Source organism: Amblyomma mixtum, chromosome 8, assembly GCF_055824585.1.
Source record: "Amblyomma mixtum isolate Tamu chromosome 8, ASM5582458v1, whole genome shotgun sequence".
NCBI lineage: Eukaryota > Metazoa > Arthropoda > Arachnida > Ixodida > Ixodidae > Amblyomma > Amblyomma mixtum.
In genome coordinates, this window is record NC_143019.1 from 131,863,646 (window position 1) to 131,882,570 (window position 18,925).

At 45.6% G+C, this 18,925-nt stretch overlaps 1 protein-coding gene across 2 annotated transcripts in view; it reads right to left on the reverse strand.

The window, feature by feature from the left end:
* Nucleotides 1-18,925, reverse strand: part of LOC149334468 (endothelin-converting enzyme 1-like) — a 369,834-nt gene that overhangs the window by 158,944 nt on the left and 191,965 nt on the right. The gene's annotated exons all lie outside the window — the stretch shown is intronic.

Consider the following 18,925-nt stretch of genomic DNA (forward strand, 5'->3'; position numbering starts at 1 on the left):
TCAACGAGCAGAATAGCCCAGAATTTGCTAGAAGCACAAGAGATTGACGACGCGTTCCTCGACATTTCCGACTCCGAGAATTCGGCAGGCGGGGGAATCGCGGAATCCGCCATGCAGGAGCAGCAAGACACCCAAAAAGAAGACGAGGCAAATTGGGAATTGGCCCTGACCAAACGCCAAAAGAAGCGACAGAGAAGAAACGGACGGAACGCCGCCGCAAACGCCGCAATTTTCCCGGCCGCTCAAGGTGACCTCGGAGGGGTATCCCCGGCCTCTACGCCGACAGCTGGCGTTCCAGCTGCTGGCGCGCTGAAAAAAGACGGGAAAGGAACGCAACGGCAGCCTAGGCGAAGGCTGCCCCCGCTCACCAGGGATGATTTCAAGATTATTTTGCGACCGAAGGGAATGGTAGTCCAGTCACTCCAGCAATTCGAAGTGGCCCGGGCCGTCGCCGCGGCATGCAACAACAAGTTCGAAGGAAGAGACCTGATCACCAGGCTCCGTACAGGATCCAATATTATAATCGTGAGCACGCCGAACGAAGAGGCCGCCCAGCTCGCGAGACGCATCGCCACTCTGAAGATCGAGGGACGCTCATACGACGTGAACGCTTACGTGGCCGCACCGGACGACACCCGGCGTGGCGTGATACACGGAGTGGACCCCGGAGGAACTGAAAGCCGACTTGTGGACGCGCACACAGTGTTACCATCCACAGCGCCCGAAGACTAGACAAGACCAAGACAGCCGTCATCACTTTTGACGGACCCATCACACCGAAACACGTCATCTACTGCGGAGCCGAGTACAAGTGCTACCCGTATCGGCCCACAAGACAAATCTGCTACGTTTGCTGCCAACAAGGTCACCGCTCCGACGTGTGCCCCACACCGGACGCCAAGGCTTGCAAACAGTGCGGGATGCCAAACCCGCCAAAAGACCACCAGTGTACCCCGAGATGCCTGATCTGCGGAGGCGACCACGCTACCGGATCGAGGGAGTGTCAAGACCGACTAAAGAAAGCCAGGGAGCCGCGAGGCAAGGCCAACAGCGGCAACAACGGCGGCGGACGCGAGAGCAGACGCCGCAGCCGGAACGACCGTGGCGAGAAACCGAGGTGGTTCAGCTCGGAAGGGGAGACCTCGCAGAGCCGCTCGAGATCCCGGGCGTCACGGAGCAGTTCACGGAGCCGGTCACGGTCCTTCCCGCCCCTGCCACCCCCGGCCATGAAGGGAGGGAGCCAGCAGCAGCAGCAGGAGAAGAAGAAACAGAAGCAAACCCGAAAGAGCGGCGGCGTCAAGGTGAGCTGGGGAGCCTAAAACCCCTGGTTTGCTCCGGACTCGGGAGGGATAACTAACAAACATAACACAAACACAAACAGCAACCGCGAACAACCTAGACAGGAGGACGCGGAGAAAATAGCACTGAGACGCGAATTAGAACTATCACGCGCTAGGCAGACAGAACTAGAGCGCCAAATAGCAGAGCTCACGAAGGCAGTACGAGCCCATAAGTCGAACAGCCCTCCGCAGCCACAAACATTACAAACCCAAGCCCTGTCGCAAACAGGCAACGAGGATCTCACTACATTTAAGGCAGAAATCCAGCAAATGATGCAGCACATGATGCAGCAGATGATGCAGCAAGTGCAACTGCAAGTCCCAGAACTCCGGAGTAGCATCCGCAAGTAGAAGTTCGCCGAGAACATTAGAGAAAAGGCCTACCACCGCCCCGCGCTGGCAGCCCTCGCCAACTCGCCCACAAACAACACTGAAGCTTAAATATGGCCAACAAAAACTTAAGCAAGCAAGAAACCGTAGACATATGGCAATGGAACTGCAGAGGCTACCGCAAGAAGCAGGGCCTACTCCAACAACACATCTATACACAACAAAGACCGCCCGACATCATAGCGCTTCAAGAGACGGGCACTACACCAACACTCGCAAGATATACGTGCTACGAGACTCAGGAGAAAGGAAGAACGGCAACCCTCGTCAGTAAGGCGCTCATCGCCATAAACCACGACAGGATAACCGACACAGATGTAGAACACGTCATAGAAATTATACCAAAGAAGAAAAGAAAGAGGGGCAGCATCTTCATACATACATACATACATACATGCATACACCCCTCCAAAACAGAGGAAAGCAAAATTTCACGAACTTTTCCACGGCGCACGCAAACTAGCAAAAAACAACAGGCTAATCATACTAGGAGACTTCAATGCCATGGACAAAAGCTGGGGATACCAAACAGCTAACCCGAAAGGTAAAGCACTATCTGAGGCAGCAGAAAACACTGACTGCAACCTCCTCACCGACTCGGACACTCCAACCAGAATAGGAACGCTGTACAGACACGTGCCCCGACCTCACATTCATACGGGGAGCAGAACAGGCAGTGTGGGAGAATCTGTTACAAAATCTCGGGAGTGACCACTACATACTCAAAACGCAAGTAACCTCAGACGGGCTAAAGCTCCACGTGGGATCGGCAAAAATTACGGATTGGAGCGCTTTTCGAGAGGCATGCGACGGGAATCTCGCCGCGAACGGGATCCAATCGATAAAAGAGTGGGGAAACATGCTCAAAGAAAAACAGCGCAAGTACACTAAAGAAATCGCGCGAACGACGCAGACACCTGAGGTAGATGCCAGGCTGCTCAAGCTGTGGGAAGCTAGACGCGGGCTCACCAAGAGGTGGAAGAAACAAAAGTACAACAGAAAACTAAAACTGAAGATCGTAGAAGTCACAGCGAAAGCAGAGGAGTATGCGGCGCAATTGGCAAGGCAAAATTGGCAACAATTCAGCAACTCCCTCAACGGAACTTTGAGCACATCGAGGACGGGGCATATCCTCAAGGCTCTCATAGATCCAACCAAGACCAAGGCAGAAAACAACAAAGCCATCTACCGGTTAATCCACCAGTTCGAGGGACTTCACTCAGAACTTCTGGAGAAAGTACGCGTTAAGTGCTTCGGGGACACAAACCCAGCAGCTTACGCAGAGCGCTACCGGGGAAGAGAAAACGATACCCTGGACAGACCCATCACGCGAGAAGAGGTCTACGCAGCGATTCGCAACACAACCAGAAACACGGCCGCGGGTACAGACAAGATCAATAACGCACTCATCCGCAACCTCAGTGATGAGCTAGTCGCAGAATTCACCGACTTTCTCAACAAACACTGGGAAGCGGAGACCGTCCCCGAGGAGTGGAAGCATGCGGAGGTAGTCATGATTTCTAAACCGGGCAAGAAACTACAAATTGAGAACCTCAGACCGATCTCGCTCACATCGTGCCTAGGAAAACTGTACAAACGAGTGGTGACGCTGAGACTACAACAGTACATGGAGGACAACGAACTGTATCCCCACACCATGTTCGGTTTCAGAGCAAAACTATCTACCAAGATGTACTACTCCAAATCAAAGAAGAATGGTACACCTTTGAAATTCAGTTGGAATTCAACTGGCCCCAGTTGGGGCCATGGGGGAGGCAATTTGTTCCAGTTTTCCAGCAACTGGGAAACATCGTTTTCCACTTGCTGGAAACTGGGAAACATCGTTCCCCAGTCGAGGGCCAAATGGGGGGAACTGGGCACCAACAGGGAAGTAAGTGGTTCCATTTGTGGGTCAAGTGGAAAGCAAAAATTCCCAATTGAGGGCCAACTGGGCAGAATTAGTTGTGGGTAAAAACTAAATGGGAAGTTTTCTTACTGCTTAGAGGGACAAGAAGAAGGAAATAAATGCTGCTGTGGCTCAGCAGTCATTAGGCGCAGAAGTGAACGCACTGTGAAATTAGATTAAAGCTGGCTTATCGGTGAAAATCAATCCGATAGCACTCTCTGCACTTCATGTGAAAATGCCGGTAGGCGCTCTCCTGGCGAAAAGATGGGGGCAGAGAAGGGATGAGAGAATGGCCCTGGCTTTGATTCATTCTTCGAGTTTGGTTGGATTTCAAGAGCCTAACTCTGCCTGAACGGAGGAAAGTAAGGATGGGACCTATAATCACTCCAATTCTTTCTTGTGAGTTGGGCTAGCGCCAATGAAGAGTGTGGTATGTTGTGTCGAAGAAGGCGACAACATGCGGATGAATTACTTCGCTCAATGGGCTCTTGCTGAAACTTTTGCATTCCCTTATTATGGTGCACCTCTGCATTTTGCGCAGCATAAAGTTTGCTATCATGATAATAAAACCTACATAACCTATATTTCTGATTAAAAAAAACTGCCCAAATCAGAGAACCAGTGGAGCACTCAGTCTGTCTCTCCCAAAGTTTTCGTTTTACCTAAGCCCCATTGCTTTCTGTATAGCATCTATAGAAAAGAGCACATCAGCAAATGATAGTGCAATTGAAGAATGAACTGATCACATTCTTGGAGTAAGTGAATGTCAGTTCTTGCTTTGGATGATAATACTTCGTGCTTTGTTGCTGTACTGGCAATTTGTACTATTTAAATAACATATTATTTTCAGTAAGGACAGCTGCATTGAAAATTCTAACTGTGCACTAAAGTGATGGCAGTACGCAGACTTGGGAGAGGCTCTTGCTGCAGCATGCACAGATATGCAGTGGGAAGCAGTTCCATCGAGCAAGAAAAGGCAGTCAAGTTTCGAGTATGGCTGGGTAAGTTACCCAGGAATACTTGTTATTTGAGGTGCTCTTGATATTGCAAGGGTAACTGCATGCAGTGTATATGACGATATTATTGAAAAAGAGTAAAATTTTGAAAGCTCCTGTAAATATAATGTAAGCTTTGGATTAGATCCATTTTGTGAAAAAAAAAGATAGCTTATCTTTCTAAATCTCTTTTGTTCCCCTGCCAAATTCGTGGTTCAAGGGTTGTACGAGATGTAAGCACTATATTTACACACTAAGCTTTTTCATATTATGTTGTTCCCACAGGGCAAATGCATTAGCAAGAAAACTGCGTGCAAAGGAAGCAGCTGCTGTATGTATTGCTCATAATGCTGATGTTTCTCAGCCGGCTGTTTCTCTAAATGATACCCTGCTTGAATTGAAGGTAACAATAGCCTTCCTTTGCTTATGATATTAAATTGTTTCCACTTTAGTAGCATACCTGATGAAGAATATGCACTGCTTTAATTGTTACGCTGGTATTCCGTCACCTTGAAGTGATATAAAAAGGCATTGCAGCGATATACAATGTCTTTGAAACTATCATGTGATTTCAGTGCACACAGTTTTCGGCTGCCGTGTGATTTTGCTAAGAATGCTCAATTGGAGTGAACTTTGTAAAATTTTTTTGTTCACACTTAGGCGCTACAAGATGCTGCGATTGATGCTGGACACTGGAACCTGGCAAGTATGAAGGCCCTTCTGCATGTCACATTTGCAGCTAGTAAAGCTGAGCCTCCAAACAGCTGCCTGTGTACTTACTGAATGTAGATGTGGAAAGAGTATGCGATTTTGCTTTTCGTTCTTGTCAAGCTTTTTGAACCAGCTTCATAGCACAATGCAACCTGCAAACACTTCAGCACATTCCCTTGCAGCTAGTAAAGCTGAGCCTCCAAACAGCTGCCTGTGTACTTACTGAATGTAGATGTGGAAAGAGTATGCGATTTTGCTTTTCGTTCTTGTCAAGCTTTTTGAACCAGCTTCATAGCACAATGCAACCTGCAAACACTTCAGCACATTCCCTATGAGTAAGGATGAACTGTTGTGTTGCTGGTAGTGATTACTTTTCTCAGTGCATGTCACTAGTTGCAAATTCCTTCACCTCAAAAGTGCTACCGCAAGTTGCATTGCAAAACAAGGATGTGGTTTCAATATATTTTACCCTGGAGTGCAAAAATGAATCAGCATATATGAAGTGCGTTACAGAACTGTCGTCCGTATAGGCAATGATCGTCAGTATCTTGATCATTTTAGTGGCCTTAGCTTTACATATGTAAACATAAGAAAGGTAAAGCATCGGCATTCGGCTGTTGAAACTGAAACAGCACGAAAAATAAATGTAATTATAAATTATTTAGCGGTTGTAGGGGAACACCAGGTGGTAATTCATGCATAATAATGCCTTACACATTACCACAAGGAAGAAAACACGCACTCAAAAGTTGGGGGTCTATAGGTTTCTCTCAATTTTAACTGAACTTGAAAAACATTTATCACTGCCTATAATGATCAGAACGGTTTCTTTTCATTTTTGCTCTGCGCGACCAGAAGGATGCACTTTACAAATGAGCAAAGGCAAATATGATTCTTGCCTTGGGCAAGAATCCTATTGCTGACGGCAATAGGAGGAAGGCCTCGAAAATATACCAATCTTCTGGCTGTGGAGGGAAGCCAACTCCATCCACAATGAAGAAGATTTACAAGACGCTAAAGCAGACAGGGACTCTCAAGAGAACGAGGCACAGAACTTAGTGAAGAAGTGGAGACCGACATGTTGGTGGCATTCATGGCTGTGAACCCTCACACAAGTGTTCGTGATGTAAGTGCAGACACAATGGTGTTGAAGTCATCTGCCTGGATAATCACGAAGAAGGAAAAGTGTCACGCGTACCATCAACTCCACCAAAAGTTAGGGGTGAATGATTTCCAAAGCCTCCTTTGACTTCAGCAACTGAATTGTGATAAAGTGTGACGATGAGCCATGCTTCCTTAACGACGTGCTCTGGACTGATGAGGCAAGCTTTTCCAGAAACGCCTACGTCAATCTCCACAATGCCCATTACTGGAGCGGAGAGAAACCGCACTGGCTGGTCTGATCGCAGCGTCAGTATCAGTGGTCCTTTAATGTCTGGTGCGGAATTTTCGACGGCAGGATCATTGGCCCCATCTTCGACGATGCAGGCACAATTCTAGACACCCATGTACAGTAGGATGTCAGGGCACGTTAAGGAACCACAGGTAGTCGAAATTATACACAGCCCTTCAGTATGGTTTTCCCCATAAACCAACCAGCAACTCTAGCTGTTTAGCTCTAGTGGATGCGCTCACTTGAAATAAATATCGAACTTGCCCTCTCTTTGCAGGAATCGGAGGACTACAAAACATCGGCCTCCAGCTGCTGACCATGCGTGAAAAGCACGAGCGTGAGATACACCAGAGGGAGATTTAAAACATCAAAACTGTAAAGGCAAAAGTGGACAGTGAGGCACGGCACCTCATTCTACAGAGGCAGAAGGTAGATCTGGAAGAAAACAAACATCAGCACAGTTTCCCGCTATGAAAGATTGGCCCAGTGCTGTGCTAGCTGCATCCACTTGACGTCTGTAAACTTCTTAATCTCATCCGCCCACCTAATTTTCTGCCGCCCCCTGCGTAGTCTGCCGCCCCCTCCTACGCTTTCCTTCCCTTAGAATCCAATTTGTTACTCTCAGTGACCATCGGTTGTCCTGTCCACGCCCATTTCTTCTTGATTTCGACTAGAATGTCATTAACTTGAGTTATTTCTGTGACCAACTCTGCACGCTTCCTATCCCTTAACGTTGCACCTACCATTTTCCATTCCATAGCCCACTGCGTTGTCCTCAAATAAAACCCTTTTCATTAGCCTCCACATTACAGCCCCATAGGCTAGTACCGGTAAGATGCAACTGTTACATACTTTTCTCTTGAGCGATAGTGATAAGCTACTGGTCATGATTTCAGAGTATCTCGCAATCGCAATCTATTGTTCATAAACTGGAAAGAGACTATCTTATAGCATAGTTCGAGCCTTCAATGGCACAGCAGCAGAAAATGCTTGAGTACAAAGCAGGAGAGAGTATCTCGCAATCGCCATCTATTGTTCATAAACTGGAAAGAGACTATCTTATAGCATAGTTCGAGCCTTCAATGACACAGCAGCAGAAAATGCTTGATTACAAAGCAGGAGAGAGTATCTCGCAATCGCGATCTATTGTTCATAAACTGGAAAGAGACTATCTTATAGCATAGTTCGAGCCTTCAATAGCAGAGCAGCAGAAAATGCTTGAGTACAAAGCAGGAGAGTATCTCGCAATCGCAATCTATTGTTCATAAACTGGAAAGAGACTATCTTATAGCATGGTTCGAGCCTTCAATGGCACAGCAGCAGAAAATGCTTGAGCACAAAGCAGGAGAGAGTATCTCGCAATCGCAATCTATTGTTCATAAACTGGAAAGAGACTATCTTATAGCATAGTTCGAGCCTTCAATGGCACAGCAGCAGAAAATGCTTGAGTACAAAGCAGGAGACGATATTCTAGCTTCGAAACCGTTTGTTTATGTCGTAGAAAAAGAAAGCCGTGGCCGTGTATGCGACTACTGCCTTTCATAGTAAGGTGCCAGCTAATTTTTTGACAGTGCGCACATTTGTCACATTGCGTTGTGTTGTACCCGCCTTCTCTGGATCTGCAGTTATTACTTGTTCTAAATAAACATATTCACCTACCTAGTACAAAGCAGGAGAGAGTATCTCGCAATCGCAATCTATTGTTCATAAACTGGAAAGAGACTATCTTATAGCATAGTTCGAGCCTTCAATGGCACAGCAGCAGAAAATGCTTGAGTACAAAGCAGGAGACGATATTCTAGCTTCGAAACCGTTTGTTTATGTCCTAGAAAAAGAAAGCCGTGGCCGTGTATGCGACTACTGCCTTTCATAGTAAGGTGCCAGCTAATTTTTTGACAGTGCGCACATTTGTCACATTGCGTTGTGTTGTACCCTCCTTCTCTGGATCTGCAGTTATTACTTGTTCTAAATAAACATATTCACCTACCACTTCAAAATTATCCCGGAGACCTTCACAATGGCACCCCAACCCCACCTTCCTTTCCTTACGCTGGAGTTCAGGTGGCCAATGGTATGTGTGACAGATACTGTGCCATTTCCCGTCTCAATAACCACAATTATTACTATTTGCTGGAACTACAGAAGGGTCAAGTAGGCCTCTAGGCTGAAGGCCAAAATAGTGTGATACCTGGGCACTGTACAAGCAAGTACAAAGCAGGAGAGAGTATCTCGCAATCGCAATCTATTGTTTATAAACTGGAAAGAGACCTAGTTAGTTATATTGATTTTTATGGCGCAATAGCAACTGAGGCTATGATGCGCCAAACACAAGGTTAGAGTTTTTGTTAATGGTGAAGCTTTTTAAAAATACTTAGAGTTTGTTTAAAACGTTGGCTTCCTTGAGAAACCTAAAAATACATGAAATGTCAACCAGTGCTCGATCACCTAAGGGTAGCATGGGGTGTAATGGGATGCTTTCCCTGTAAAATGTTGTGAAATATTTCTTTCTTAGTTCTTCTAGTTTTATGCATGAAATTAAAATGTGGTTCACTGTGAGTTCAGCACCACACATTTCACAGAGAGGTTTGTTTTGTTTGGTTAGCAGAAAGTTGTGCGTGAGGTGGGTGTGTCCAATGCGGAGCCGACATAAAATAACTTCGGTAAAACGTTCTTGATGCCTACATGATTGCCATTCCCCTAAAATGGGCTTAACAGAATGTAATTTGTTGTTTGCGTGCTCTTCCCATGCTGCCTGCCACTTTTTTTTTAGTTTACTGTATATAAATTTTAAACAATCCCTGTGCGGTATGTTCACTTGCTTTATTTGGCTATTCCGGGCTTGTGCAGCGCATACATCTGGTTTCTCATTACCTGAAATTCCAATATGGCTAGGAACCCAGCAGAATTTAATGCTATGCTTTTGTTTTGTGATTTTAACTATGCTATGTATGATGTTTCCTATTATAGGTTCAGCTGCATTTCTGGAGTGCAGCGCTTTAAGCATACTCAGGGAATCGGTGTAAATGATGCTATTTTTGATATTCTCTCTTACTATTTTTTCTACAGCTACAAAGATGGCATAACACTCAGCAGTAAACACCGATGCGCATTCTGGTAGTCGCATTATCTGTTTATTTTTTCCCTGGATTACTGCACTTCCAACGTGACTTTCTGTTTTTGAGCCATCGGTATAAAATTCAATGTAGGTGTCATACTTTTCTTGTAGTGCAAAGAATTCCTGTAATATGTACTCATGTGGCGTTTGCTTTTTATCTAAATGTGTCATTGTGAAGTCACATACTGAAGGCAGGCTGTACCATGGTGGCAAACATTCATTCCTTTGTGCAATATTTGGTAGGGCATCTAGCACTGTTAGCTCTTCGCATTTATCTTCAAAGCGCAGTAGTAATGGTCTGATAGAGTGTGGTTTGTTGATGAATAATCTTTTAGTTAGTTAGTTATATTGATTTCTATGGCGCAAAAGCAACTGAGGCTATGCTGCGCCAACCTCAAGGTTAGAGTTTTTGTTAATGGTGAAGCTTTTTAAAAATACTTAGAGTTTGTTTAAAACGTTGGCTTCCTTGAGAAACCTAAAAATACATGAAATGTCAACCAGTGCTCGATCACCTAAGAGTAGCATGGGGTGTAATGGGATGCTTTCCCTGTAAAATGTTGTGAAATATTTCTTTCTTAGTTCTTCTAATTTTATGCATGAGATTAAAATGTGGTTCACTGTGAGTTCAGCACCACACATTTCACAGACAGGTTTGTTTTGTTTGGCTAGCAGAAAGTTGTGCGTGAGGTGGGTGTGTCCAATGCGGAGCCGACATAAAATAACTTCGGTAAAACGTTCTTGATGCCTACATGATTGCCATTCCCCTAAAATTGGTTTCACAGAATTTAATTTGTTGTTTACGTGATCTTGCCATGCGGCCTGCCACTTATTTCTGAGTTTACTGTTGATAAACTTTAAGCAATCCCTGTGCGGTATGCTCACTTGTTTTATTTGGCCATTCCGGGCTTGTGCAGCGCATACATCTGCTTTTTCATTACCTACGATTCCAACATGGCTAGGAACCCAGCAGAATTTAATGTTACGTTTTTGTTTTGTGATTTTAACAATGTTATGTATGATGTTACCTATTATGGGTTCAGCAGCATTTCTGGAGTGCAGTGCTTTGAGCATACTCAGGGAATCGGTGTAAATGATGCTATTTTTGATATTCTCTCTTACTATTTTTTCCACAGCTACAAAGATGGCATAACACTCAGCAGTAAAAACCGATGCGCATTCTGGTAGTCGCATTATCTGTTTGTTTTTTCCTTGGATTACTGCACTTCCAACGTGATTTTCTGTTTTTGAGCCATCGGTATAAAATTCAATGTAAGTGTCATACTTTTCTTGTAGTGCAAAGAATTCCTGTAATATGTACTCATTTGGCGTTTGCTTTTTATCTAAATGTGTCATTGTGAGGTCACATACTGAAGGCAGGCTGTACCATGGTGGTAAATATTCATTCCTTTGTGCAATATTCGGTAGGGCATCTAGTACTGTTAGCTCTTCACATTTGTCTTCAAAGCGCAATAGTAATGGTCTGATAGAATGTGGTTTGTTGATGAATAATCTTTTAGATGGGCACTTGGTGACAACTGGATGGCAGAGATGTTTCGGAAGAGAACGGATTTTTAAGACATATGAGCATGTAAGGGCGATTCTTCGGTCCTCAAGAGCGGCTTCATTAGTTTCAACGTATAGGCTGGCTACTGGTGATGTTCTGTATGCTCCAGATGATAGGCGGAGACCAAGATTATGAATGGGGTCTAATATTTTCAAGTAGGATGCTCTTGCCGAGCCATATACTATGCACCCGTAGTCCAGCTTGGAGCGCACCAGAGAGCGATATATTTGTAAAAGGCTTGCTCTATCGGACCCCCACCGCTTCCGTGAGAGCACTTTTAAGACATTGAGGGCTTGAGAAGCTTTCTTTTTAAGGTTGTTAATGTGTGGTAGAAATGTGAGTTTCTTGTCGAAAGTTAGGCCTAAAAATTTGTGTTCTTGTTTAATTGGTAGCGCAGTGTGATTCAAGTATAGACTGGGATCGACCTGTAGGCCTCGTCGCAATGAAAAAAGAACAGCTACTGTTTTTTGAGGAGAAAATTTAAACCCATTTATGTCTGCCCAAGCACCTAGTTTATTTAGTGTGATTTGTATTTGTCTCTCACAGGTTGATATGCTAGAGGACGTGCATGCTATTTGTAGGTCATCTACATAGACTGAATACATTATGGACTTGGGTATTACTTTAGCTAAGGAATTCATTTTTACTATGAAGAGTGTCGTGCTTAGAATGCACCCCTGGGGTACGCCGTTCTCTTGGGTGAAAGTCATGGCGAGAGTTGCTCCTAGGCGGACTCGGAATGTGCGGTTAGTCAGGAAGTCGTTCAAGCAGTTCAACATCCTGCCGCGGATACCTAGCTCTGCTAGGTCACGGAGGATGCCGAACTTCCACGTAGTATCGTAGGCCTTCTCCAAGTCGAAGAAGACCCCAATACAGTGCTGCTTGTGGATGAACGCCTCCCGGATGGTGTTTTCTAGGCGGACAAGATGATCTGTGGTGGAGCATGTTTTCTTAAACCCACATTGGTGTTTATCTAGTAGTTGCCGAGATTCAAGTACGAAGGTTAGTCTAATGTTTATTACACTTTCGAAAGATTTAGCAATGCAGCTGGTGAGGGCTATTGGTCTGTAACTGCTAGGACTTGTTGGTGGTTTTCCGGGTTTGAGAAAAGGTATTATGACTGCTTTTTTCCACTCGTCAGGTATATTTCCAGTTATCCAGATTTTATTAAAGAATTTTAACAGTGCCTCTACAGCAGCCTCGGAGAGATGTGCAAGCATAGCGTAATGCACGTTGTCTGGTCCTGGTGCTGTCTTTTTTCCAGAACATAATACTTTATTTAATTCTTGTAGTGTGAGAGGCTGGTTATAATCCTCATGTACACCTGCTCCAGATGGAAATTTTTGTTTTTCAGCTATTGATTTGTGTTTCTGAAATGTGTTTGTGTAGTTGGATGAGCTTGAGATCTCAGCAAAATGCTCGCCCAGTATGTTGGCCTGTTCTTCTAAAGATGTTTGTGTCCCGGGTGCTGTCAAGAGAGGAAGTGTGAAAGGGGTATGGTCACCAGTAAATTTACGAACTTTTTCCCACATTTTCTTTGATGTTATTGAACTATTTATTGAGGAGACATATTTCTGCCAAGAGGTTTTCTCTGCATTTCTTCGCACATACCGCGCTCTGGCTTTTGCCTTCTTAAAGGTGAGTAGGTTCTCTGCAGTGGGATATCGACGCAGAGCGCTCCAGGCTTTCTTTTGTTGTTTTTTTGCTAATGTGCATTCTTTTGTCCACCACACTTTGTGTTTCTTTTGTGCAAGTCCTGTTGTTTGTGGTATAGCGAGTGTTGCGGCTGATATTATGCATTCTGTAAACTTCTCATTAATTTCATCTGTGCTAAGGTCGTCACAAAATTCCTTTTCCAGAGTGGCACTTTTTGTAAAAAGTGACCAGTCGGCGAGCTGAATTTTCCAGCGCCGTGGCCTTGTGGGGATGATTGGAGTGGACGATGAGAGCCTGATGATGGTAGGTAAGTGATCGCTGCCCATGGGGTCATTTAAAACATCCCATTTAAAATCGTTAAAAAGTAATGGTGATGCGAAAGCTAAATCGAGAGAGCTCATTTTTGCTGAGCTTGGACAGCAATATGTGGCTTTTCCCGTATTTAAAAGACAGACATTATTAGAAAGTATAAAATCTTCGATTGTTTGGCCTCTAGAGTCACAGCGTTCGCTTCCCCAAAACGGAGAGTGAGCGTTAAAATCGCCAACTACCAGAAATGGCTCCGGCAGTTCATCGATCAGGGCTTCTAGATCTTGGCATGTTAATGTGATGTGTGCGGGAAGATATACGGAACATATTGTAATGGTTTTGTAGCTGATGACGCTAACCGCAACCGCCTCAAGTTTCGTTTTCAGTTTGATTTCTTGAGTCGGGACGCCGCTTTGGATGATGATTGCGACGCCTCCCGAGAGTCTATTTGCATGTTCGCGATCACGCCTAAAAGTTGTATAATGTTTTAAGATATTTGAATGTTGTGGACCAAGATTGGTCTCCTGGAGACATAGGGCTAGAGGCATCACTGACCCTAGAATATGAGTTATATCACTGTAGTTCCTCAACATTCCTCTACAGTTCCATTGTATTATGAAAGCCATCTTAGTTTTGTGTTTGTACTGATTGAAAAGCTAGATCAAGTTGTTTATGGCCCCGTGACTCGGGGCCTGTCTCTTTTTGACCGATCCAGGGAGCTCCGCCGACCATCCGACGTGGACGGTGAGGGGCTGCCCGGGGTCGTGTCCATCGCCTCTGCAGAGGCACTGGACGACCGTGCAGGAGGCACATTGATTTTTGAGTTAGACCTCGACCTGTGGGAAGAGGTCTTTGGGCCCGCCGACCCGGGGGTCTGCGTCCCCTCCTTTGGGGTAGGCGGAGTAGCGTGAGCTACTCCACCAGACGGCGCGGATGGCCCCGCCCCAGGCTCACTACGTGTGACCTGGACAGGTGCCGAAGCCTGGTGTGGTGCGCCGCGCCCACGCACCACATCGGCGAAGTTTGTTTTTGCAGTGAAGGAGAATTTGTTTGTTTGAGAGTATTGCTTTCTTGCTTCTTTGAAAGAAATGTTTTGCGTAGTCTTGAGAGTAATGATTTCTTTTTCTTTCTTCCAGGACGGACAAGCCCTGGAGTAGGCAGCATGGTCGCCTTCACAATTTGCACACCGTGGGTTAGCAACACATTCTTCAGATTGGTGTTCTTTTGACGAGCATTTTGCGCAAGTTTTGCGGCCGCGACAACTCTGCGAGCCGTGGCCAAATCTCTGGCAGTTGAAACATCTGCGTGGGTTGGGAATATACGGTCTTACATTGATTTTCAGCTAGCCTACTTCAATGGATTCGGGTAATGTGCTCATGTTGAATGTCAAGATCAGGTGTTTGGTGTCCACTTCTTTGCCATCCTTACGGATTTTGATCCGGTGGACATCTATAACTTCTTGGTCAGTAAGTCCTTCGAGCATTTCCTTTTCAGAAAGGTGGACAAAATCTATTTCAGAAATGACGCCTCGTACAGTATTCAGAGACCGATGTGGGGTCACAGAGACAGGGATGTCCCCAATGGATACAATTGTTGCAACTTTTGAGTGTTGTGTGCTGTCGCGCAGTTCAAGAAGTAAGTCGCCACTGGCCATTTTTGACACCTTGTAGCCAAGGCCTAAGGCATCTGTCAAGCGTTTTGAGACTTGGAATGGGGATATTATCCTTGCTTGCGTTTCTTCTGCTTTGCTATGGATGACGTGAAATTTTGGAAATGATACTTTTCTTTTTTGAAAAAAGTCGTCTGCTTCGGTCCGCCCTCTCTTGAGAGAGCGATCAAGTTTTGAAAGGGGGGGAGCCATAAAAAATTGAGGTTTTTCGGTCATGGTGCCAGCCACCCACCATGGAGCCCAACAGGGGGACGCGACAGGAACTTGAAAGCAAGTCCTGCCCACGCCAGCTGTACACCTTAACTATAACCTAATATGACTCAACTCAGGGTAGTTGGTCACACACGGTTAACCCTCGCCGCCAGGAAAAAGAGGAAAAAACGAAGAAGAGAGGAGGAGACAGGAGAGTTGTAAGAAAGAGATAGTAAAGTGAAAGATAGAGGGGAGGATAGGAAAAGGCGACTGCCGATTTCCTCCGGTCGGGTCAGGCCGGAGGTGCCGTCTACAGGAAGCTGGGGCCAAAGTGGTGTGTTGCCTCCGCCGAGGGGCCTTAAGGGTCCAAACGCTCGGCATCGGCTCAACCACCAGGATCCCCTTTTCCCCGGACACGGCGATGCCACGCACGGCTAAGCGCGGATGCTCGGGTCCGTGGTGACGCATTGTTCACCATCATCCCCCTGCGGGGATGTCCCTGCGGATGCTCGGGTTAACCCCGTGGTGTCGCCACTCACCAACGTCTGCATGCTGCAGACGCCTCCCTGCGGGGAGAATAATCTTTTAGATGGGCACTTGGTGACAATTGGATGGCAGAGATGTTTCGGAAGAGAACGGATTTTTAAGACATATGAGCATGTAAGGGCAATTCTTCGATCTTCAAGAGCGGCTTCATTAGTTTCAACGTAAAGGCTAACTACTGGTGATGTTCTGTATGCTCCAGATGATAGGCGCAGACCAAGGTTATGAATGGGGTCTAATCTTTTTAAGTAGGATGCTCTTGCCGAACCATATACTATGCACCCGTAGTCCAGCTTGGAGCGAACCAGAGAGCGATATATTTGTACAAGGCTTGCTCTATCGGACCCCCACCGCTTCCGTGAGAGAACTTTTAAGATATTGAGGGCTTGAGAAGCTTTCTTTTTAAGGTTGTTAATGTGTGGTAGAAATGTGAGTTTCTTGTCGAAAGTTAGGCCTAAAAATTTGTGTTCTTGTTTAATTGGTAGCACAGTGTGATTCAGGTATAGATTAGGATCGACCTGTAGGCCTCGTCGCAATGAAAAAAGAACAGCTACTGTTTTTTGAGGAGAAAATTTAAACCCATTTCTGTCTGCCCAAGCACCTAGTTTATTTAGTGTGATTTGTATTTGTCTCTCACAGGTTGATATGCTAGAGGACGTGCATGCTATTTGTAGGTCGTCTACATAAACTGAATACATTATGGACTTGGGTATTACTTTAGCTAAGGAATTCATTTTTACTATGAAGAGTGTCGTGCTTAGAATGCACCCCTGGGGTACGCCGTTCTCTTGGGTGAAAGTCATGGAGAGAGTTGCTCCTACGCGGACTCGGAATGTGCGGTTAGCCAGGAAGTCGTTCAAGCAGTTCAACATCCTGCCGCGGATACCTAGCTCTGCTAGGTCACGGAGGATGCCGAACTTCCACGTAGTATCGTAGGCCTTCTCCAAGTCGAAGAAGACCCCAATACAGTGCTGCTTGTGGATGAACGCCTCCCGGATGGTGTTTTCTAGACGGACAAGGTGATCTGTGGTCGAGCATGCTTTTTTAAACCCACATTGGTGTGTATCTAATAGTTGCCGAGATTCAAGTATGAAGGTCAATCTAATGTTTATTACACTTTCGAAAGATTTAGCAATGCAGCTGGTGAGGGCTATTGGTCTGTAACTGCTAGGACTTGTTGGTGGTTTTCCGGGTTTGAGAAAAGGTATTATGACTGCTTTTTTCCACTCGTCAGGTATATTTCCAGTTATCCAGATTTTATTAAAGAATTTTAACAGTGCCTCTACAGCAGCCTCGGAGGGATGTGCAAGCATAGCGTAATGCACGTTGTCTGGTCCTGGTGCTGTCTTTTTTCCAGAAGATAATACTTTATTTAATTCTTGTATTGTGAGAGGCTGGTTATAATCTTCATGTACACCTGCTCCAGATGAAAATTTTAGTTTTTCAGCTATTGATTTGTATTTCTGAAATGTGTTTGTGTAGTTGGATGAGCTTGAGATCTCAGCAAAATGCTCGCCCAGTATGTTGGCCTGTTCTTCTAAAGATGTTTGTGTCCCGGGTGCTGTCAAGAGAGGAAGTGTGAAAGGGGTATGGTCACCAGTAAATTTACGAACTTTTTCCCACATTTTCTTTGATGTTATTGAACTATTTATTGAGGAGACATATTTCTGCCAAGAGGTTTTCTCTGCACTTCTTCGCACATACCGCGCTCTGGCTTTTGCCTTCTTAAAGGTAAGTAAGTTCTCTGCAGTGGGATATCGACGCAGAGCGCTCCAGGCTTTGTTTTGTTGTTTTTTTCCTAATGTGCATTGTTTTGTCCACCACGCTTTATGTTTCTTTTGTGCAAGTCCTGTTGTTTGTGGTATAGCGAGTGTTGCAGCCGATATTATGCATTCAGTAAACTTCTCATTAATTTCATCTGTGCTAAGGTCGTCACAAAATTCCTTTTCCAGAGTGACACTTTTTGTAAAAAGTGACCAGTCGGCGAGCTGAATTTTCCAGCGCCGTGGCCTTGTGGGGATGATTGGAGTAGACGCTGAGAGCCTGATGATAGGTAAGTGATCGCTGCCCATGGGGTCATTTAAAACATCCCATTTAAAATCGTTAAAAAGTAATGGTGATGCGAAAGCTAAATCGAGAGAGCTCATTTTTGCTGTGCTTGGACAGCAATATGTGGCTTTTCCCGTATTTAAAAGACAGACATTATTCGAAAGTATAAAATCTTCGATTGTTTGGCCTCTAGAGTCACAGCGTTCGCTTCCCCAAAACAGAGAGTGAGCGTTAAAATCGCCAACTACCAGAAATGGCTCCGGCAGTTCATCGGTCAGGCTTTCTAGATCTTGGCATGTTAATGTGATGTGTGGGGGAAGATATACAGAACATATTGTAATGGTTTTGTAGCTGATGACGCTAACCGCAACCGCCTCAAGTTTTGTTTTCAGTTTGATTTCTTGAGCCGGGACGCCGCTTTGGATGATGATTGCGACGCCTCCCGAGAGTCTATTTGCATGTTCGCGATCACGCCTAAAAGTTGTATAATGTTTTAAGATATTTGAATGTTGTGGACCAAGATTGGTCTCCTGGAGACATAGGGCTAGAGGCATCACTGACCCTAGAATATGAGTTATATGACTGTAGTTCCTCAACATTCCTCTACAGTTCCATTGTATTATGAAAGCCATCTTAGTTTTGTGTTTGTACTGATTGAAAAGCTAGATCAAGTTGTTTATGGCCCCGTGACTCGGGGCCTGTCTTTTTTTGACCGATCCAGGGAGCTCCGCCGACCATCCGACGTGGACGGCGAGGGGCTGCCCGGGGTCGTGTCCATCGCCTCTGCGGAGGCACTGGACGACCGTGCAGGAGGCACATTGATTTTCGAATTTGACCTCGACCTGTGGGAAGAGGTCTTTGGGCCCGCCGACCCGGGGGTCTGCGTCCCCTCCTTTGGGGTAGGCGGAGTAGCGTGAGCTACTCCACCAGACGGCGCGGATGGCCCCGCCACAGGCTCACTACGTGTGGCCTGGACAGGAGCCGAAGCCTGGTGTGGTGCGCCGCGCCCACGCACCACATCGGCGAAGTTTGTTTTTGCAGTGAAGGAGAATTTGTTTGTTTGAGAGTATTGCCTTCTTGCTTCTTTGAAAGA